We start from the raw sequence: 24,402 nt of genomic DNA, 5'->3' as shown, positions 1-24,402 counted from the left end.
CCCTCACCCATAGCAACATTGATATCATTATGCTGCTTTAGTAGTTATGTTATGAGTTCATTCATTTGCTTGACTAAGGCAATATTGAGTGCCTTTTCATGGTTCTTTCTTGTAGTTTCTTGAACAACATCTTCCAAGAATTGTACCTGGTCATCTACTACGGTACAAAGAAGTTTGAGCTTGGATAGAGAGGAGTCGGTAATGGGGAGGTTAGTACCAAGAATTAGACTGGTAAGGGTGTCAAATGCAATTTGTATGACATCCTCTTCTTTCTTCTTCCACAATTCTTTCATTCTCTCCTATACAAGTTTTATGCCTCGAAGTAGCTCAGACTTATCTGCAGATTGAGTCAGACATGCAAGAGTTAGATCAATAGGACTAGTGGAATCAACCTGCTTGGTTTGATCACCAATTGCCTTAGGAGTTTTCCCTCCTTCTTTGGTCTTGATCTCTGCTTGTTTTCTCTTCTCTGCTTCCTTCTCCTCTTCCACTCTTTTCTTTTCTTCTTCTTTCTTCTTCCTTGACTCTTTCTTTTTCTCCTCTTCTTGTTTCTTCTCCATTTTTCCTTCTTCTTATCCTCTTCCTGCTTTTTCTTCTCTTTCTCCTTCTTCCTTTCTTCTTCCTTCCACTTGTCTTCTTATTTCTTCTTCTCTTCTTCTTTTCTCTTATGTTCTTCTTGCCTAGCTTTTTCCTCTTGTTCTTTCTCTGCTTTATCTTTGTCCTATTTCTCTTTCTCATCTTTTTCTTTGTCAGGAGTGACATCCTCATTATCTAATGCATCAACATCAATACGGTCAATTTGTTCTATCACTCTTTCACCTTGACTGTCAAATACCTCATTCGGTGCCTGAGGATAGGTCAGGTTCTTGACCAACCTTCCTAGTGGCTTCAGATACTTGGTGTATTTCGACAATAGCTTTAACATGTATGTGTGTATCCTTTTCTACTTCAGAAGTTTTACCTTCTAGTAACCTAAGTCGCCTCCTTCTCATAAAGAAGATGCCTTTATTCTTATCCATAATTTCAAATAACTCAGAATTTGAAGCATCAGGAAAGTACTGTGCAAATTTTTTCTCCCTGATCTCTTGTTCTCTTTCAATGACAATGCGCCATTTATTATCCAAAGAATTTGGAGTAACAGATTTAATCTCAGAAGGCGATCAATCATTAATACATAAATATTTAATGACCTCCTGATCTACCTCCTCTTTCTCACTATCATTAAACTCATCAAAATATTCCTTTAAGTCATCAAGCACTTTCCTCTTAATATTCTTTATTGTCCTCTAACAATGTGTCATGGTTTATAAGAGGAAATATCTATATTTATCAGTGCAAAAGTTGCTGGTACATTACCGGTAGACTTCATCTTTTTGCTTGATTGCCTTGTCTTCTTTATTTGAATCTCCAGTTCAGTGTCTTCTGCCTCCAGTGAGTGATTCTTGGATTTCCGCTTCCTCTCAAATACTTTTGTTGGAATAATCTCAGGTTTCTTTTTGGTTGGTGATCGCTTGGTCACTTTCGGACTAGTAGATGTAACCGGTGCAGATACCGATGGCACTGCTTTTCCCTTTTTCTGCTTCGGCTCCTCAATCGGTGTGACCCTCTCTAAGTAGGTACCGGTTCTTTTCTTCTTTGCATCTAGTGGTGAGGCAAGTAGGGTAGAGGCATACCCGATCAATATGTCATTCACCACTTCATACCCCATAGGGCCAACTACTTCCTTTCTAGGTTCCATAGCTTCCATTATGCAGTCATCTGTCCTTATTGTGAAGCAGATGTCATCTTCATGCTTCTTCACAATATCACCAGATATCCTCATTCTCTGGCTAATCTTTCATTTGAATTCATCAAAATACTTATTTAGAACCTCAGGATATGCAGTTCCCACTGCTTGTAGACTCTCCTTAATCTGTTTGGAAACTGGTTGTTCAGTAGACCATTGAGCATCAGCTACTCCAGGGAAATAACCTTGAAAATAGAAGAATAGATTGACCAGAAGTTGGCCAAACTTGAACCTCAGTGATTTGTCCTGTTTGATGGATTTCAGATTCACCAACAATTGCTTCTATAAGTAGGTACATAGGTCATATTTAGTTCCTTCCTTGATCATCCTGTAAGCAACATTCACCGCAACAACAGGGACAAAATTCATTCCGCTGGCATAAAATATCTTGTAACCAATCACCATGCAAGTGTATTTTACTAGATCATCAAAAATGGCGTTGACGGTCATTGCTCATTGGTCACTCACAGAATCGGTGAGCTCTGTCATTTTAGTTTTGGTGACCTTCCGTAGAACTGGTACTTCTCCAACATTGTAGAATCCAGTGATGACATGAATCGCTTCCGGTGTGATGTCATGGGTCCGCTCGAGATACATCTTGTCACCATGCACTCTGCTGATGATAATGTGAATATGTTCTTCTGTAAATTCTTCAAGAAAGTATACTACATTGTGTAGTTTCAGCTTCTCAAGGATGCTATACTCTGGTTTGATCTTCTTGTCATCTCCACAGAACAAACTTAGCTAGGAGTGAATTACTAGGGATCCTAGGTCTTCCAACTTACAGTCTATATACCCTTAAATATCTCCCTCAACAATGACTCTGGTAGGAATTTGAGATAGGGCATTGTATCTCATTTTCTTTTGAAGAAACTCAGGTGTATCTTGAGGTGCACTAGAACTAGAATGTGATGCAGAAGCCATAACCAAATGATAAGAAAGAATTTTTGGAAAATACCTTCATAATCTAAAATTTAGGTTTTCCAATATCTCACACAGTACACCACTTCGGTTGCTAGTTCACCACTGTGTTCTTCATTGATTGCTTGAAGATGATTGCAAGATTTCACACATGATTTCTCCAAATGCTAAACAAATTACTCTGGTTGCTCTGCTCTTGAAGATTCTTCTTTCGTAAACAGATAAGTGAAATTGACGACGAAAACCCTTTTAAACAAACTCTCATCGACCATAATAAATGCATCACTGCTAGGGTACCAACCCTAATTTTGCCTTTTACTGCTTCAAATCTTTTGTTGACTAATAGGTAACATATATCGGTAAAGGTCTTTACCGATATAAACCGGGGGTTCAAAATATTTCACCGATATGTTCCCCCTAAGCTTTTCTGAAGCTCAGTTTGTCAGTTCAGAGACTTCCACACTAGGTACAGAAGCAGGTTCATCTTGTGACTCTTCTTCTGATTTCTTTTTCCAAGTTTTATTCATTTCCACCTAAATGGTTTCAACATCAGTCTTCCCTTTTGGAGTGATTGGTATATCACCCGATAGGTTCTTTCTCAATCTACAAGTTCTGGCAGTGTGTCCCGGTTTGTTGGAATGATAGCATACCATTCCAAGTGTTCTCCATGGTCCGTTATTCATACTTCAATTCTTCCTTTTGCATGTTGCAGCACTGTGACCGCTACCACGATAGATCAAACAAGTTGCTTTCCAACTAGTTGCCGCTTGATAACTGACTGTTTGATGGTCATAGGTATTGTACCAGTTGGGATTCCGGTTCACAGGAAGTTCTGGAATAACTCCTTGAGTCCTTGGAGGATATCGCCTAGTGTTGTGCAAAACTGACCTGCATTCAAATGCTCTATACCCAAACTTGTTGCATGCATAACAATTTCCATTGAATCTATTGGATCTAGGCATATTTTTTTGAAAATAAGGAAAATTGTTGTAGGCCTTGCTTCTACACACATTGGCAGTATGTCCTTCTTTGAGACAATTAAAGAAAATAGGTTTAAATTTTTGCTTACCTTTATCCTTGGATGTCGGTTGCTTCTTTGATGCTTCAGCTTTTGTTCCAGAGGTCTCACCTTCCTCATATCTAGAGAAACCAAGTCCAGTGGTATTCTTTACTGGCTTTGCCGATTCTAGGTTTTACTCTATCTTAGCAGTACTCTGATTGAATTTGGCAAGTATCTCTTTTGACTCAGGTGGTTCCTTGGAAGTAGCAGTATTGGATCCCATCAAGGTTGCATTCTCAAAAATGGCCATGTTTAGTTCACCTTGCATTTCTTCTTTTTCTATTTTACTCTCTTGGAGATGAGCGGTAAGGGTATTGATTTCCTGCTTCAGCTTGGAGATCTCATGATCTCTGTGTTTTACCAGATCTTCAACTTTCCTTCTGTTCTCAAGCTCCTGACTCATTCTGATAGTTAGTCCTTCCAACTCCCTTCTTAGATAGACTTTAGATTCATTTAGTTTTTCAACTTCTTCAACTAGGGCATCCATGTCAGCTTCATCAGAAGAGCTATTTTCAGCGAGTTCCATCAGTTTCTCAGCATGCTCTCTTCTTTTGGCCAAAGAGGCTTTATACTTGACTTTGAGTTCATCATAGGCTCTCTCAGTTTGAGTGAGACGATGAGTAAGTTCCCTCACACTGTATTCCCCCATATCTCCTTCCAAGTGGTTAGACTTATAGAAAGGTTGGCTCTGATACCAATTGATGAATACTAAGAGGGGGGGTGAGTTAGTATACCAATAAATACTATAATCAATCTTTTAAACAATTTAGCAGATAACTAGTGCAACATATTAACTAATAAACTGGTTAAGATAAGTGCAAACCAAATAGAAAACAAAGCATTAACCCACAAAAGCACAATCACCATAACACATGATATTTGACGTGGAAACCCAAATGGGAAAAACCATGGTGAGCAGAAAATCACAAGTAACTATCTACAGAATAGTAACCACATCGGTTAAGGTCAGACCGGCTAAGGTCATACAATGTTCTTCACCAGAACATATCCTGTTAGGAATCTAGATCTCTGTTAGGAGATAAGTCCTGTTAAAGACTACCCGTTAGAGGATTTAAGATCCACAGTTGTGAACCACCTTGTTAGAGGATTTACAAAGGCTTTGTTGAGCCTACTCGATTAAGGGTTTCAGACTTGTCGAAGATATTAGTAATCAACAGGTGAATGATCTAGATGCTAGCATAGTATGCTTAATTAGATCCTTGATAACTCCTTGTTAATGCATTTCAACATTACTTCAGTCTTCAATATCTCCACACTCTATCTCTTCACATAGACCTAATCTTCTCTTCAATGATCCCACATAACCTTTTCTATGCTATATCTCACATATGCAAACCCTAGACATGATGTCCTTATAAAGGAATCTGATTTCATGTCAGTCCAATAGAATTAGACTACAAGTTCCTAGGTACAGTGCATCTAGACACATTTGGTAACATGACACAAACACATCGCCAAAGTGTTGGTGGATGATAACTCATCACATATTTCAGTAATACTGGTTGGTAACTCATCATAGATATATACCAGTTAATAAAATATACCGATTACCAGTTGTCAAAAATGAAGAATTGAAGATCGTAGTGTTCCGATCAAAAGTTAACTATCGCTTGGTTCCTTCGTACCACTTGAGATCCTCCGTATCGCTTGAGATCCTTGAACCGCTTGGGGTCTTCATACCGCTTGGGATCTTCAGTCAATCTGTGACCAATAAACCATCTTCTGCAAAATACCGAGTCTAAAGACTATTCATTCAATAATACACAATACCGGTTGGAACAATTATCGGTTGAGCATAACTCATACATCAAGAAATTGTGTGTCCATCAATGACGATCAAAACATCATCAAAATGCCAACTTGGAAAAATATAATGGTGGTGTAGTGAGATTTGGAGATGACAAAGCTGGTATAATCTGTGGTAGAGGTTCTATTTCCCTTGATGGTAAGCATAACACTGATGATGTCTTGCATCTTGAAGGTCTAAAAAATGATTTTTTGAGTGTTAGACAGATGGTTGATAAGGGTTATGATTTGCAATTCAAAAATGATAAATGTAAGATCTTGAGTAGCTTCGGTATTGAGATTGCATCAGGTACAAAGACTAAAGGTAATATCTTTCACTTGAATGTTGGTGGTAAAATTTGTTTGATTGCTTAGATTGATTAAATTTGGTTATAGCATATAAGGATGTGTCATGTAAATTTTGACTGCATGGTTAAGATAAGTTCTATTCAAGCTGTGAGAGATCTGCCTAAGTTGATAAAGCCTACTAATCCGGTATTAAGAAATGTCAATTAGGGAAGTAGATGAGAGTTTATTTCAAAAAGAAAAAATATACTTCTAATGGGATATTGGATCTTGTGCATACTGATTTGTGTGGTTCTTCTAGAGTGAGAAGTTTGCAGGGTGACATGTACTTCATCTTGCTGATTGATGAGTATTCAAGGATGATGTGGGTTACTTTCTTAAGGGAGAATTCTGAAGCATTAGATAAGTTCAATATTTTCAAATCTATGGTTGAGACTGAGGCCGAATTGTAGCTGATAGTTGAAGTGTCTGAGATTTGACAAAGGTAGTGAATTTACTTCCAGTGAGTTCATTTTTGTTTTGTGAAGAGCATGGGGTTAAGAGATAGTTATCTGCTCTACAGAATCCTCAACAAAATGGTGTTGTAGAAAGGTAGAACATGACTAGGATGATAATGATTGAAGGAAATGTTCTACATATCTATTGTAGAGAAGATATGAGTATTGTTGTATACACTTTCAACCGAGTGCATATCAAAGGTGATATCAGTAAGACTCCTTATGAGTTATGGTTTGGTCATGTTCCTACAGTTAGATATTTTAGAATTTTTGGAAGTAAATGCTATATTAGAAGAGATGAATATCTAGGGAAGTTTGATGCTAGATGTGATGAAGGAATCTTTCTTGGTTATTCTACTAAGAGCAAGGCCTACCAATGTTCTAACAAGAGATTGAGAAAGATAGTTGAGAGTGCTAATGTGAAATTTGATGAAGGAAATGAGTATAAACCCAGATGCTCTAGATATGATTCAGATGATCAGGATGTTAGTTTAGATAAAGGATAGAGAGTATAGACCCAAAATCAAGTTCAGATTGCTCCGAAAAATCCTGAGAATGAAAGAGAAGCAAGTGCTAGTGCTGAAGAAAGAGACCAAGAGTTTGAGAATCATGAAAATTCTAAGACTCCAACGTATGTAAGGTTAAATCATTCAAAGAATCAGATAATAGGTGATAAGAATAGATGTTTGATGACTAGGAGAATAATTGTTGAAGAGTATTGCTTGATTTCAAAGATTGAACCTAAGAATGTTGATGAAGCTTGCAAAGATGAAAATTGGGTTAGAGCAATGGAAGAAGAATTGAATCAGATTGAAAAGAATAATACATGGATTCTAGTTCCCAGACCTAAGGATAAAAATGTGTTGAAATATGGCAACTGATCAGCAAAGTACTGTACACTCAGCACGTATCCTCGTCGGGGTTCGGGGGCGGCAGCCCCCGAGAAATTTTTTTTTGCCGTTTTTGTTGATGAAAACCGACATTGTAATAAAACCCTAAAAAAAGGCCGACTTTGTTTGTTGCCCTAAAAATGCATGTTATAAGCGGCTGGGATGCTTAAGGCATTGTAAGGTTGATGTACTATTTTTGCTGGATAATAAGAAAGATTGGATGACCGTGTATGGTGGACGTAACCCATTCTGGGTGAACCACGTTAAATCTCTGTGTTATCTGTGTCCTGTTTTATTTCTTTATCTTTTGTATTTAAATCTGCATATAATTGTTAGTTCATATTTGCTTCGGATCTGCTTGAAACCCTAACAATTGGTGTCAGAGCAAGGTTTTCTGTAAATTGGCAGGACTTTTAGATTTGAGTGGGAGCAATGGAGGATTCCAAATTCAAGGTCGAAAAGTTTAACGGCCAGAATTATCAGTTATGGAAAATGCAGATAGAGGATTACCTGTATTGAAAGGATTTGTGGCGGCCATTGGAAGGAAAGGCAAAGAAACTGACCACAATATCAGATGAAGAGTGGGACATTTTAGATAGAAAGGCACTGGGATCCATTCGATTGTGCTTTGCGTCGTCTGTAGCATTCAATATAACAGAAGCAAAAACGACTGTAAATTTGATGGCAACATTGGCTAAGCTGTATGAGAAACCCTCGGCTTCGAATAAGGTATTTCTTATGAAGCATTTGTTTAATTTGAAAATGAGTGAGGGAGGATCTATAGCGGAGCACTTAAATGAATTTAATACAATTACCAGTCAATTGTCTTCGATAAAAATTACCTTTGTAGAAGAGGTTAGGGCTCTCTTGATTTTATGTTCTTTGCCAGAAAGCTGGAATAGCTTGGTTATGGTTGTAAGTAGCTCTGTCTCTGGTAAAAATACTTTGGTATTTGATGATATTGTTGGTGTTATCCTAAGCGAGGAAATGCGAAGGAAAAGCACAGGTGAGACTCCAACATCATCGGGTAGTGTTTTGAATGTGGAGAAAAGAGGAAGATCAAAGGAAAGAGGAAAAGGCCCTGAGAATGAGAAGTCACAAGGGAAGTCAAAGAAAGGACGCTCTCAATCTAGAGGAAAGAAAGATTGCTAGTACTGCGGAAAGCCTGGTCATCTAAAGAAAGACTGTTGGTCTCAGAAAAACAAAGAAGGAGACAAAAATGAAAATGACAGTAAGGAAGCTAATATTGCAAGTAATACTTTACAAGATGCTTTAATCTTATGTTTGGATAATGTTAATGATTCCTGGGTAATAGATTCTGGGGCTTCATTTCATGCTACACCCCATAGAAAATATTTTCTAGATTATGTTCAAGGTGATTTTGGACAGGTATATTTGGGTGATGATGAGCCCTGTCAAATTGTTGGAAAAGGAAAGATAAAGATCAAGTTGCAAAATGGTAATGACTGGTTTCTACAGGAGGTAAGACATGTTCCTAATTTAAGAAGAAATTTAATTTCTGCAGGGCAACTAGGTAGTGAAGGTTGCATAGTTACCTTCTCAGACAGTATGTGGAAGGTCACTAAAGGATCATTAGTGGTAGCCAAAGGTGCGAAGGTAGGCACATTATATCTATGTAATAGTAACACTTACTCTACCTTAGCTGCTACAGATAAAGTTACTGCAGGGATAACAACAATAAATGTTGCATGAACATATTCGATAATGTGACACCATAGGCTTGGGCACATTAGTGAGAAAGGGATGAAAATCCTTCACTCCAAAAATCTATTGCCAGGACTAAAGAAGATTGATTTAGAGTTATGTGAAAACTGTGTTTATGGTAAACAGAAAAGAGTCAGATTTCTCAAGGTTGGGAAAGAGAAGAAGAGTGAGAAGTTAGAGCTTGTACATTCAGATGTATGGGGACTGGCTTAGGTATCATCTCTTGGTGGCTCTTGTTATTATGTTATTTTTATTGATGACTCAACTAGAAAAACATGGGTATATTTCCTAAAACAAAAATCAGATGTTTTTGAAACTTTTAAGAAATGGAAAGCTTTGGTTGAGAATGAGATAGGAAAAAATTTGAAGTGTCTCATATCGGATAATGGAGGTGAGTATTGCAGCAAAGCATTTGAAGATTACTGTTCCTTAAATGGGATTCGAAAGTAGAAGACAGTTCCAGGAACTCCACAAGAAAATGGTGTGTCAGAGAGAATGAATAGGACCATCATGGAACATGTGAAGAGCATGAGATTGCATGCTGGATTGCCCTTACATTTTTGGATAGATGTTGTACATACTGCTGTCTATTTGATAAATAAAGGACCTTCAACCCCTTTGGATGGTGGTATTCCAGAGGAGGCATGGACTGGTAAAAAGGTAAATTATTCTTTTCTAAAAACTTTTGGTTGCGAAGCTTTTGTCCATGTTGATAAAGAAAATAGAACCAAGCTTGATGCTAAATCTCAGAAATGTACCTTCATTGGATATGGGATAGATGAATATGGCTATCGGTTATGAGATTTTGAAAATAAGAAAATAATTAGAAGTAGAGATGTTATATTCAATGAGAAGGTTATGTATAAAGAACAGATGCAGGGAAAGAAGCATGAACAGGACAAACAAGAATATGTGGTGTTGGATGAGATTCTTGAAAATGAAATGCCACAGGTACCTGATGCTCAGCAACAACAGATTGTCCCATAAAATCCTGCAAGTGTTAGACGTTCTATGAGGACAAGTAGACCCCCTGAAAGATTTTCTCCTTCTTTTTATTCTATTTTATTAACGGATTCTGGTGAACCAGAAGAATACGAAGAAGCAATGCAGGTGGATGCCAAACAACAGTGGTAGCTAGGCATGAAAGAGGAGATGGACTCCTTGATGAAAAATAAGACTTGGGACTTAGTCACTTTACCTGCAGAAAAAAGAGCCTTGCCTAACAAATGGGTTTATCGGTTGAAGGAGGAGGAAGGAGGTCAGAAAAGATATAAGGCCAGACTTGTGGTAAAAGGTTTTGCACAGAAAAAGGGTATAGATTATGATGAAATATTTTCTCCAGTTGTAAAAATGACTTCAATTAGAACTGTACTTAGTCTTATGGCTGCAGATGATTTACATCTTGAACAATTAAATGTCAAAATAACTTTTCTCCATGGAGATTTGGAGGAGGAAATTTACATGTTGCAACCACAGGGATATGAGGTCAAAGGTAAGGAGAACTTGGTGTGCAGGTTGAAGAAAAGTCTGTATGGCCGAAAGCAAGCACCCCGACAATGGTATTTAAAATTTGATAGTTTCATGGCTGAACACGGTTATCATAGATGTCATTCTGATCATTGTGTATATTTTAAGAGATTTGATAATGGCAGTTATATTATCCTGTTGCTTTATGTTGATGACATGCTTGTTGTTGGGTCTAACATGCAACATATAAATGATCTTAAACAAAAATTAGCCAGGTCATTTGCTATGAAGGATTTGGGTGCAGCTAAGCAAATTCTCGGTATGAGGATTACACGGGACAGGAAAAATAGAACCTTGAATTTGTCCCAAAGTGAGTATATAAAGAAGGTGTTGAAAAGATTTAACATGCAGGATGCAAAAGCAGTTAGTACACCTTTGGCTAGTCATTTCAAATTGACTAAGGAGATGTGCCCAAAGGCACAGGAAGAGGTTAATAAAATGTCTAACATCCCGTATTCATCAGCTGTTGGCAGTCTGATGTATGCAATGGTATGCACAAGGCCAGATATTGCACATGCAGTGGGAGTTGTGAGCAGGTTTATGAGTAATCCAAGTATGGAACATTGGAATGTTGTGAAATGGATTCTTCGGTATTTGAAAGGAACTACTACGAAGGCATTATGTTTCAAAGGATCTAATGCTGCTCTAGGTGGATTTGTTGACTCTGATCTGGCGGGTGATATTGATTCATGGAGGAGTACTACAGGGTATGTTTTTACTATAGGGGGAACTGCAGTCAGTTGGATTTCTAGGCTGCAAAAGGCTATTGCACTTTCAACCACTGAAGCTGAGTATGTTGCTGCTACAGAAGCCAGCAAAGAGATGATTTGGTTGCAATGTTTTATGAAGGAATTGGGTCAGACACAAGAGGATAGCCCATTCTATACTGATAGCCAGAGTGCCATTCATCTTGCGAAGAACTCTGCTTTTCATTCAAGGACAAAGCACATTCAGCTCAGGTACCACTTCATCCGGACTGTTCTGGAGGAGGGTCAGTTACGGCTTGAGAAGATTTAGACAAGTGAGAATACTGCCGATATGTTCACAAAGGTAGTTCCACAGGAGAAGCTGATTTTTTTATTATTTTCTGTTGGTCTTCTTGATTGATAATTTTGGAATTTATACCAGTCAAGTCCTAGTGTTTTATCCAGCGGATGTTGCATGTACAGTGGTGTCGTGTAGTATCAGTCTCCAAGTGGGAGATTGTTGAAATATGGTGACTGATCAACAAAGTATTGTACACTCAGCATGTATCCTCACCGGGGTCCAGGGTCGGGCCGGGCCCCGGGCAGGGGTTTGGGGGCGGCAGCGCTCGAGAAATTTTTTTTTGCCATTTTTTGTTGATGAAAACCGACATTGTAATAAAACCCTAAAAAAAGGCCGACTTTGTTTGTTGCCCTAAAAACGCATGTTATAAGCGGCTGGGATGCTTAAGGCATTGTAAGGTTGATGTACTATTTTTGCTGGATAATAAGAAAGATTGGATGACTGTGTATGGTGGACGTAACCCATTCTGGGTGAACCATGTTAAATCTCTGTGTTATCTGTGTCCTGTTTTATTTCTTTATCTTTTGTATTTAAATCTGCATATAATTGTTAGTTCATATTTTCTTCGGATCTTCTTGAAACCCTAACAAAATGTAATTGGAACTAAGTTCTAGAATAAGTTAGACAAAAAAGGTGAAGTTGTTAGATATAAAGAAAGACTTGTTTGTAAGGGTTATTCTTAGATGGAAGGTATTGATTTTGAGGAGACTTTTGCTTTGGTAGCTATAATTGAAGTTGTTAGATTATTTCTTGCTTATGTTGCTTACAAAGATTTTAAAGTGTATCGGATGGATGTCAATTCAACCTTCATTAATGGTGAGATGGAAGAAGTCTATATTGAGAAACCAGATGGTTTTCAGTTGACAGATCATAAAGATATGGTTTGCAGGTTGAAGAAATCATTGTATGGATTGAAGCAAGCCCCAAGAGCTTGGTATGCCAGATTGGATAAGTATTTGATGAAGCTTGAATTGAATAAAGGTACTCCTAATAGTAATTTGTACTTTAAGATTCATAATGATAACATCTTCCTTATTGAAGTTTTTGTTGACGATATTTTTTTTGGTGGAAATGATGGTTTGTGCAAGAAGTTTGCTGATGATATGCAAAATGAGTTTGAGATGTCTATGATTGGTGAGATGAAATTATTTTTGGGATCATAAATAACTCAGTCGGACAAAGGAATTTTTATATCTCAATCCAAGTATGTGAAGGAATTGTTGAGGACTTAGGTTTAGATGATGCAAAGCCTGTTGGTACACCTATGGTGACTGGATGTAAGTTGACAAAGGGTGATGATTCTCCGAAAGCAAACTAGACTAGATATAGGTCTATGAATTGTGGATTCTTGTATTTGAATCAGACTAGACCAGATATTATGAATGTTGTTTACCTTGTTTCTAGATTTCAAGTTGATCCTAAGGAATCTCATGTTGTTGTAAAGAGAATTTTTAGATATTTGAAAGGGATAGTTGATTTTGGTTTGCGGTATCCTAGAGATGATGATTTTACTTTGAGTGCTTTTACTGATGTTGATTGGGTAGGTGATGTTGATGAAAGAAAGAGTACTAGTGGTGTGCATTTTTATTGGATAAGAGATTGGTTTCATGGATGAGTAAGAAGCAAAATGCTATCTCTTTATCTACTGCTGAAAATGAATACATTGTTGCTACTATAAATTGTACTCAGGTGATATGGATAAAGCAGATGTTGAAGGATATTAGAGTTGTTTTTGATGAGCCTACTGTTATATACTATGATAATTCAAGTGCTATCAATATTTCTAAGAATCTGGTGTTGCGTTCTAAGACCAATCATATATCAATCAAGTTTCATTTCTTGAGAGAGAAGATAAATGAGAAGAAAGTCAAATTGGAGTATGTATCTACAAAGGAACAGATTGCAGATATCTTCACAAAGCCCTTGCCTAAAGAAATATTTGAGTATTTTAGAGAGAAGCTAGGGGTAATTACCCCTCCTTATGAGAACTAAGATGCATTGAGTTACATCAGTCTAGTATATTTCATAGAGATATCTTGTGACCTGGATTGATGAGTGAGGTTGCTACTTTGGGGGAGTAGTCAGTGTGTGGTTCAGATGTTAAGATATGTTTTGGGGGAGAGAATGTTTGGCTACGTGAGTGAGATTTGTGCAGTATGCACCTTTTGCAATGATGTTAAAGGGGGAGAGAGTCATGTGAAAAACCCTATGGAGAGAGTCCTATGCTGAGAGTTGTGTGCATAATCTCAGGGGGAGATTGTTGTGAGATATTTATTTCTTTACATTAATTGTTTTTTAGAGATATTTCTTTCTTTGAATTGATTGTTTTTCACATTCATATGTTGTCATCAATGCCAAAGGGGGAGATTTCTAGATATTGCCAAGAAGTTTGCTGGAATGATGTGTTGTCATTGATGTCACCATATTCTTCTATGTATTCCAGTGTTGTAGTCAGATTAAATAAGTTGGTTTGGGTAGTGTGTTACGGTCTAATGGGTTTTGAGATAAGTATCTCTAGTTGATTCAACTAAAGTTTCAATGGTTCGCATGATGATTTAATTGAGTTATGAGATTAGGTATTATAGTTGGTTGTTTAGTTGTTCATGTTGTTCAGTGTTTTGGTTCATGCTCCACATTGCTTCAGAATTGCAATATCTTGGTTTGCATATTTGAAAGAGTGTTTGGGACATGCATATGCATCCTCAATTTAGATGGTTCATGATTTGGAGATCTGCAAGTGAATCCTTCAGTTTGACAATCAATTCAACATATGTTCTTGAGGTTCAGTATATTGATGATGGATATTCTAGTAAGTGATGATGTTGCGGTTGTTGCTACGGTGATTCATGTTGCTTGTGGATGTTTCTAGATCATGTTTTATCCATGTTGATGGTTCACATTGATTGTTGTGCATGATATTGATAATTTTCCTAATCCGGTGGTGTTCTTCATGTTATGTGACAGCCATGATGATTGTAGCTTGTTGCAGATGTTTGAGGCATAATTCTTAGAGGTGTTTCTTGCGTGCGATGTTGGTTTAGGTCCAGACTATGTCTTAGCCAATATTGTTTTGGTCTACCTGTATTATTGTAGAGTGTGAGGTTATATTCTTGTTATTTGTGTTGAAGGTTGAAGCTAACCTTGAAATATAGGTTGATGATTTGTATAAATATATGTAATATTTATGTGAGAGATGTATCTGCATTGTATCTGTGAGTGTGTGATCGAGTAAATTTGTGAGCAAGTGTTTTGACCTTTCAGAAGTGTGAAGGAAGTGTGTGGCAGAGCAGATTAGACTGTGCTTAACCGAAACTATAACCATGCATGAGGAGATGCTATTTTATCAGTTCATGATCCTCCAAATGTAATCCAATTTTTTTGTAAGACAATGAGTCTTCTTGAGGGTTGTAGCCCTTCTTGTTTTGTGATTTGAGCAGTAAGCTTTAGGCAGTGTGCCTGAATGCATGTGCATTCCCCATTGCAATATTTCATTTACTCCTAATAAGGTGTTATCTCATTATGGGTAGGTTCCCACTGTGGTTTTTCCCTTAACCGGGATTTCCACATCAAAAATCTTGGTGTTATGTGTATTATTGATGTGGTGTTGATTTGTACTTTCATTGCTAATTATCATATTTGAATTTAAGTTTAAGTTGCGTAGTGTTTGTGAGAAAACTAATTCACCCCTCCCCTCTCAGCTTGCTGCCTTATTGCCAACAAGAAGTTGGTCTATTAGTTGGTGGATGGTTCTATTGGATGTTGAAGGCCAAATTACAGAACATTGTTTTATTGCTTGTGATGAGTGTGGGTCAAATTTTGTCTGAAGGTTGAATGCTATTAGAATAGAGACTATAGATATACATCTGAGAGCTTAATTTGTATCTTGTATGCAATTGACATTTTACTGTAATAAAAGAGTTTGGCTTTGGTGGTGGGTTTTTCACCCAGAAGGGTTTTCCCACGTAAATTTTGTGCTCTCTCTGTGCTTGTATGAATCTTTTGTTTACTTTGTTATTCTAGAAATATGCATCTTAATGACTGTAATTGAAATTGAAAGTCACCTCTACTTCTCTCCTCTTTGAATTTAACACTGTGGAAGGCATTTCCGCACTTGCTTTCCTTACAAATTTAAGGTGTGATTCTATGAGTGTTTATAAGAGTCAAAAGGCAAAACCTTGAGGAAGTACATATGTTTTATGTGATATTCATGATGCAAAAATTGATTTTTAGATTTGGCACTTCTGCATATAATTTTACATGTGTTTTTAGAGTTTGGGCTTTGATGGTGATAGGTACCGAGGTTTTCTTTGGTTTTGAGGACATGATTAGATATGATTTGAGACTTGGACTATTGTATGGGTGATAGTTGAGTGTAGGTAAAACATTGATGATGATTATTATGTCATGTATATATAGATACATTTCTATATTGGTGTGACATAACTGTTGTCAGGAAGGTTTGCACCCCTAGCTAAGCCTAGATTCAACTAACATGTGACACAAGGGACTACTTTCAGGTTTTGGGTACCCTATAATGAAAGTAGACCTCCAGAAAGAGTTGGTTCCCTTTAACGATCACCTAAACCTACTAATTTTTGACAAAGAAAAGGAAAGAAAGACGGTTTGAAGCATAAATATACAACCAATGTGTGGTGATGCAACAATATTTGGATGTGATTATATTGATCAATCTCATAATCTATTTTAGAAAGACTTCAATCTATTCACAACTCAATCTAAATCATGAAGTACATAAAATTTTCATATGAAGGTGTTGTTTCAACTGCTTGCATCAAGGAAAACTAATCTTCGCAACCTCAAACTATTGAAAAACAACTTAACACAACATATAACTTGCATTCAACATGAAATATCTTGCCTACCATGACTGGTAATGAAAAGGAAGGTAAAGGATCTATATATAAATAACAATAACTTTCTTAGAAATACACATGCACATCAAGAGACAAGAGAAATAGAGAAGGAACGTTGATGCTTTTTTTATATTCAAAATAAAGTTTTATACATTGCATGATACTCTGATAAACTCAAAAAAAATGGAGTTACAAGACTCTCTTCCTTTGTCGTGTGCACCAGGAGGAAGCAAGAACTCCCTTCAAAAGGAATGAAGTTTCCTTTTATTAAAAAGCTACTCCAAAATCTTAAATTTTAAATTTTGGCTCCTTTTGAGCTTGATGACTGGGCTCACGAATCAGATGGAAGATCTGATGTTGCATGCTAGAATAGGTCCCTAGACAAAAATCATTGTTGCAGTTGAAGAGGGCATGAAATCTCCAAAAAATTTAGGCGACATGTCAACTGGGATGGTGTCTGAATACATTCCATCGGGCCAAATGTCAACTAAGAGCAATAAATGGGCATGGGCGACCCTAGGAAATGTCTGTAAAATCCAGCAAGAGTGATGGCAATCATCATGGCATCTGGAAGTGCTTGGAGTAAGATTGAACCCAATTTGGGTCATTGGCCAAGTTAGAAACTGATTTTCTTACCATCAAGTCAACAATAACCACAATACCTATTTGATTTATAACCCCATCATCAAAATTTGAATCTCAGCTACTAGATCATTTGTTTGTGCATGGATAAATGACTGATGTGCATCCAAAAAAGGCCCCCCATAAGAGATTAAAACATAGCCCTCGATCTCACCCTTAAGCAAAATTAGACGACCAACATTTGTCCATGAAATTATGTTGGCCCCACCATCTATTTAAGCCCATCAATTGCAAGCTCACATCTTAGCCCAAAACGGTTACAAGGAAGTCGTGATGATGCCACCCAATCATCACCAATAATCACTAACCCCAAGGCAATGTTGCAGACAAATCCGTGACCACCAACTTGAAGTTGTGAAGGTGGGACTTGACATGATGGTAACCCCCCACAGTTCATTGCAACATTGAAAGATTAATTGACAATTAACCTTGACGCCTACAAACCATGCGATGACATTGGCATTTGAGGACAACCACAAATCTATCACAACATAAGATAACACAGTTCCTTGACCATTGCGATGATGTGGCTAACAAGCAATGGGAATTGCAACAGGTCCATCACAAAATCACAAGGCCAAGCAGTGGTGAGTGCCAATAGTTGCAAACTTGCGATCAAGCGGTCATGATAATAATTAAATTCCCACATGTTGGTAGCAGGTAAAACAAGGCTGATTCCAGGATTCTTAAGGAACACTCTAACCAGTTGATTAAGTGAAATGAATACTTGAGCTAGTCAACAACAACTTAGAACGAGGCTGAGAGGGGACTGTTGGTGCCCAAGAATGAGGTTTACAATGCAATAGAGGAATAAACCAAGTTGAGCCCTCAAATCATGCATGGAGAAGCCAATTCTAATTATTTAGAATACTTAGGGACATGGACCAACATATGACAAAGGATTCTGCTAATCCTTCTACACTTTGGGCTCTGCAAAACCCAGGAGGGTGATCCCTTAATACACTCACAATCTTTGCACTGTATTGGCAAGTGACATTAGAATAAAGTAGAAGATATTCTTAGGAGGGCTCAAAAAAGAGGGAGAATTCTACAGAGTGGCTGGCTCTCATTGATCCTTGAACTACTTTGGACCATGAGATGTTTTTGACAAGCAACAACATAAACAAAAATAGAAAGATGTTTTGATATTCGCTGTTCACAGAGAGTCGTTGATGAGTTATGAGTATAAAACTATCATTGGAGATAGATACAAGCCATGACCAGTGTCTTATCCATTGGGTGACTGAAATTGCAAAATGTAGGATGAAAATATAACACAACCTTTAATCTAATAACTTAGTATCTAAGATAATATTGCCTTACAATATCTCTCATCTACATATTCCAACTCGAAATACTTATTTGAATCCATGCATAAGCCCCATCAGTCTACAATTCCATTTAAGCATTTAATTAACCCCTTAGGTCAAAGCAAAAACAGAAAATACATACACCATAACAATGCAATGAACAAGAAAACCCTTGATTATACTCATTCAAAACATAGCAAAGTTAGACACTGGAGAAATAGATTTGAAATATGTTTTCATTCATTTAACAAGCTATTTTCTGTTACAAATCATCTCACATATAACTCCTTCAAGAACCTGCATAAAATATGACACAAGACCTATTTTTTTCTCTGTAAATGACTTTTATAGCCTATTCATTTCACCTAAACTCACTGTACATGACCACGGATTTGGACCCAAGGTTTGTGACCAAATTTCCCATCAAGAAGAGGGTTTAGATCCTAGCAAGAAGTAAAGTCGCCCCTCAAATAGAAGAGGATCTCAAGCCTTCGTGCCTAGGATTAGAGAAAGTGGGAAAAGGGACTCGCAAAGGAACATAAAGTGAAGTAAGACGTTGCAACTTCCATGCCATCGCAAAGATGAATGGTTGTTGCCTCCTCCCCAACCTTGTTATGCTCTCATTCCTCTGTGAGGCCCTTCCAAGAACCCTTTGCCAACCAATGGTAGAGGAGAGGCAGAGGATGTTTCATGCATCTGATGAAAAATGGATTTCAAGCCTCCACTGACTATCCTCGCAACTTTCAAGGCTCCACTGACTATAAGCATACTCACTTAAGAATAATTTCCATCCAGTATCACAGAGCTCACTGTAACTCCTTGCACGACATTGCTCAAAAATAATTCTCATCATCTCAAAACCTTCCTAGAAGATAATAAGATTTTGGTTCTTTCTACCAACTGAGAACACCACTTAGCTATATTTATAATCAAAACTGTCTCACTTGGTGGTACTCATGCATGCAAAATCATCACTTCATTGCCTTCTACTCATCTTGCCAGCAAATGGACTTAAGACATCACATCCTTTAGATCCAGGGCATCGTTAGATTCAAACTGTCAATCTAATGCCTTTTGACAAAGCTCATCCTACATGAACAATTTTATTTTGATCACATTATTTTCTTTACTGCACAACTTCTATTTCAGAATCTTTTTTTTGGATATGGAGTCCTTATCCTTTTGAAATTTTCTTGGAGACAGTTTCTTGATTCTTACCTTTATGTGAGAATCCTTGGTAGTACGCAACCTATGATCTTGTTGATAGGTCCTTGATCACTTCATTGCGAACTCAGAAAATATCCTTATCCCCTTATGCTTTAGGAAATCTCAATCTCTCATTGTCCTAGCGATGGAACTTGCTAAGACAACTCCCTGAAAAACTTGCTAGCATCGCTTGCCAATTCACTTCGACCTTTAAAACAACCTTTAGAACGGGTTTCTTGAAAATCAGTCGCTGTCCACGTGTCTCGACTTATCTCTATTCATCTTATATCGACAAGCTTATTTCCTCCTGCCCTTATTTGTCCACTCGAGTGACAACAAACAGTCTTAATCACCTCTACTTTGAAATACATTCTTCGTTTGCCATAGATTTTGTCCAGCACAACACATCACGCGATCACCATCAGTCAATATGATATTGACCTTCCACTGTGGCAAATGGGTCCACAAAAGGTTTGACCGAGCATCATCCAACCATCTTCCAGCTCAATTCTATTAGTGGCCTCATTGGCGAACCTTCTTGGTCTTCTTGGGACACGTGGCATCATCTTGTGATGTCACAATCCTTAACTTCCTTGTATCTTCCTTTGCAAGATTGTGAAGGCTGTTAGATCCATTTTCTCTTTACAAACTAGCTACAACAACCACTTAACATTGACCGCTATCCTTCGTGCATCTTCCAACTTGGGTTAAAACATCATCGTCCACTTGATGCACATGCAAAATTATGAAACCTTTAGTTGTTCGATAATTAATCATAGAGACATTAGCCGGAATATTTAGGCCGAACTTAGGGAAAATAATACCTACTAAAATATTAAAGGGGGGCCCAGCCATAGTGAAAAAGATGCAGACTCAGGAAATTTTCAAAAGGTCGGCATAAGAAATAACACCTAGGAAAAAAGACCAAGTCCCCTCGATGATGAAAAAGACCCTCATCTTTAAGTGAAAAAGGTACCGAAGAAACATAATATGCTTTGGGTTTTTTAACAAAAGACTTACCCAGAAACACATAAACCTAAAACCCTAAACATTGAGGGTAAGAACAGAGAGCGTCATTAATTCAAAATGACTAAAATTTTGATAGGGACATCAAATTTCCTGTACAATTATTTTCAGGATTATTAGTGGCTCTAGTTGGGGACGATCATTGCTCAGGGATGATATGAGGATCTAGAATCTCAGGTGGAGCAAACCAGCTACAGAGTAGACCTAAAGGAAACTACCTGGACAAGGCAACACAAATAGAAAAAGAGACCCAATCTAATATGTAGAAATCCTAATGTACTTCTCATGAAAAATAAATACTTTAAAAGAAGTGAAACTCCAAGATCTGTCCATGAACAAGAAGTTCAAGGATTTAATCTGTCATTCCTTGCAGAAAGTATGAAATAAAATCTTCTCCCCACTTGTTTTGAATCAGATATGGATCTATCCAGATGATACCAAACTTTCCATGCCTTCCTTTGTTTTCCAATCTAGCATTCCACATCAAGACCAAAATCTTTATTTTGAAACACCTTGTAGTTGCTCCTACCATAAGTTCATGACTTGTAGTTGGGATTCAATATCTTCACATCAGCTTCACTTTTTTTCTACTTCATATCATCAAAGCTTCAAATCTCAATTGTATCTTGGTTTCCATATTATTAGCACAAATCTGGACAACTTGTGCATCTTCATTAGGTAGCAGAGTCAACCTCCTTTTCTCTACTCCCTACATTGTAGTTTCAAGAAATCGGACTATAACTGATGGCTCAAGGCCACCAAAATGGAATACCAGTATTTATCCTTATCAAAAATCTGATTCTCATCTATATATGCGATCAATAAATAGAAGATGTTACCATATACATGTTGACCATATATAGAAACATTTGCACACTACTAGCTAACCACACATTTGTCATCATCCAGGCCTCCTCTGATGAAATACTCACTCAACTGATATGAAATCAAAAGCCCTGGCTCAAAATTTTGCATATCACTATCAATAGAGACAAATAAAATTCCTTGATCAAATCAGATAGCTCCTTCCTTATCATATAAATCATGCTCACAATGGTTTGAAATATTTTCATCACTCCCATTACAACAAGTGATAGGATAAAATTCATCTCCATTAATCAAATCAACAATCCCATTTTGATCAGCATTCAATATTCCTGGATTCTCAATTATCTCCTCATACAAATCATTGGAAATCAGATGAAAGCCTCTCTCAAAAATATTAAGGCAAAGAATAGGTTGATCCATATCTATATCCTCATCAAATAGTGCATTAGAAAATTCACTGAAACTGCTGCCTATCTTAAGATCACATTCATCCTCATTAGTCATAAAGGAATCACAATATGAGCTAGAACAACTCTCTGCATTATAGTCCTCACAACACAAATACTCAATGTTATGATCCTCATAGGATTCAAAAATACCATCATGGTTGTTCTAATCCCTTTGAACTTCATATTTTCTAACTACACTTGCTGATTTACAGATGTTCTCATGATTAGGAATTTGAGGAACAATTCGATTCACTGCATGAAGAGTCATTTGTAAAGGGATAGATGGTGTATCATTATTTGTAATATTTGTTTCAGGTATATCTACTCGGACTAACTCTTCACACCCATCACTCTAAATAAGTTCACATGGCATAAGCACAGGCTTAAGCATACCTTTTTCATTGGAACATATCATTGAATCCTCTAGCTTAACAACACCTTATACCATTTTTGGTATGGAATTATCCAAGTTTTCATTATCATACAGAACCGATTCTTGGAAGAATGAATTTATGTCATCGAGATTTTATACATCATTATTGTCTCCATCATATGTACAACCTTCCAATTTTCCTTCATACTAGCTACTGGATTCAACTGAACCAGAAGACTGTAGATGGACCTCTTATGTGGCATCTTCACTATAGGAACTAATAATTTTGTCATCTGGTGTAGCAACTAAAATTACCTCCTTCTCTATATCAGTTGTGTTATATCATTTCTTTCCAATCATTTCTTTATCAACATGAGGAATAACCACTGTCTGAGAAAAGTTCTCTTCACTCATATTATTATTTGGATAATAAGTCACAACATGGTTATTATGGTCAACAGGGATGTAAATGCTTTGATACTGACCTTCACCTCTCGGCTTACACCTTTCTTTAACATCTAGTATCTTAGGGTAGCAAACTCTTGCCGTTAGATAACCCTTATGAATTCCAAATTTCAAGTTGTTCTCAATGTCCATTGTTGTCCTATAAGACTGTTCCAAGGTTTTAGGATCCCTATCTCTCTGTAAATAGCTCATTTCCTCATCAAATGCAGCTAGGTAAATAACCAAACATATTGAATCATTTGGCCTATAACCACTAGGAATCTCATCCAATTTTTTTTGCAAATATGAGATTGAAAATAGGGAGCAACTCATCTTCTTCCTTCTGAATAACCATGAATCCTTTGATAACTGAACTTGGATTAACTCTTTCACCAAATTGTTTTATGAAAGTTGCACTAAGTTTATCCCATGAAGAGATAGAACATGCTGGCAAATACAAAAACCAATCTCCGACATCCCTTTTCAGAGACTGAACAAAAATATTCACATAAACATCTTCCTGACTAATCTCAAAATCTCCCATCAAATCAAAAAACTCCTGCAAGTGTCGTCGTGCTGATTCTAAACCTTTCCCATCAAAACTTGGTAAATGTTCCCTAATCCTAATAGGAACAGGGTTTGGGAAACCTTGGATAGCATTAAGACTTAATGGTCTATATCTTTCAGCAAAGAACATTTTGTTGTGACTTGACAAGGCATGCATACATTACATGTTTACATATCACAGGGATGTATAGGTAAACAATACATTTTCTCTACAAGTCAATGCATAATTCAACACATACTTAACTCAACAAAAAATCTGAGAATTATATATCTGAAGTATGTAGAAATATTACTACCATCCCTTTCTTAGTGCTTAAATCACTCAATGGAGAAACATTTTCTACAATTGATTTATATTTAACTCATGAAAATCAAAATACCTGGAGGTATTGTAGTGGTTAAAAAATAGATTTCTAGCTTGCATCAGTGATAGATCTTAAACTATCTTCACATCATCATTAGGTTCTTCTGGTAGAGTTGCCACCTCCTTGTACATGACAAATATTTGAACAACTGAAATTTCTTCTCAGGTTAGGTTTATTCCGCACTGCACCTCTTCTTCTTTTGTAATGTGAATTATTTCCTCAGCTTGTTAGGGTATTTCATCATAAGAGCTCAAATCTGCATCATATCTACTATACGTTCTGTGATTCTTCTTTAGTTCTTTTTTATATAATGCACCCTGCTGCAAAGATCTCAGAGTCGCCACTCACAATTTGTGAAATATTATGGAATAATCATGTAATATGGACAAATCTTGACAGAACTTACATTGAAAGATGAATGACAATAAATTTTTAGGCAACATTCATGAGAATTGACTCACTTGACAAGGATCTAGAACATTACAAGCTCATGACTCTATGTTGTCCCCAACAGAGTTGTCATTTTTGTTGGTGCCCCAGAATGGGGTTTACACTGCAACATAGGCAAAAACCAAGTCGAGCCCTCGAATCATGCATGGAGAAGCCAACTCCAACTATTTATAATACTTAGGGACTTGGACCAACATATGAAAAGGATTTTGCTAATCCTTCTACACTTTGGGCTCTACAAAACCTGGGAGGGTGATCTCTTAATGCACTCACAATCTTTGCACCGTACTGGCGAGTGAATTA

Source organism: Cryptomeria japonica, chromosome 10 (assembly GCF_030272615.1).
Source record: "Cryptomeria japonica chromosome 10, Sugi_1.0, whole genome shotgun sequence".
In the NCBI taxonomy this organism is placed as follows: Eukaryota; Viridiplantae; Streptophyta; class Pinopsida; order Cupressales; family Cupressaceae; genus Cryptomeria; species Cryptomeria japonica.
Note: the sequence above shows the minus strand (reverse complement) of the source record.